Below are 492 nucleotides of genomic sequence, written 5' to 3'. Positions count from 1 at the left end.
AAGCCCGAAACTCGCGGGCGCCGCAACAATCGGATGTAGCCCCTTAAGGGTTGGGATATTTTATAAGGCAGCGATTATTAAGGAATCGCTTTCTCGTCTGGGTCTAATTAAGGTCGTATATTTGGGCGTTTCGTGAAATTAAAAAAATTACTGCCCTCAAGTTACGGACGGTAGCGACGTACGCCGTCCGCGCGCCATTGACTATGAAAATTATACGAGGTCGCGGCAATCCCATTATTCCGATATAATTACCTTCAATATCGTTTCATACAATTACCAAATCCTGTTTACCAATCCATTCACCAATTATTTTGAATTAATACAACTATGCTGATTATTCAATTACAACTAGCAATTAATCAAGTATTCAATTAATATCTTTACATACATAATTTTTTTAACAAAATACATAAGAATTAATACAAGTAAATTTTATGTAATTATATAAATTTTTGTTTGTACCTATTTATTGCAATTATTTTATTTTACACT

Source organism: Nicrophorus vespilloides, unplaced genomic scaffold (genome assembly GCF_001412225.1).
Source record: "Nicrophorus vespilloides isolate i.1.1-1 unplaced genomic scaffold, Nicve_v1.0, whole genome shotgun sequence".
NCBI lineage: Eukaryota > Metazoa > Arthropoda > Insecta > Coleoptera > Silphidae > Nicrophorus > Nicrophorus vespilloides.
The sequence above is the reverse complement of the archived record's forward strand: the minus strand, read 5'-3'. Positions refer to the sequence as shown.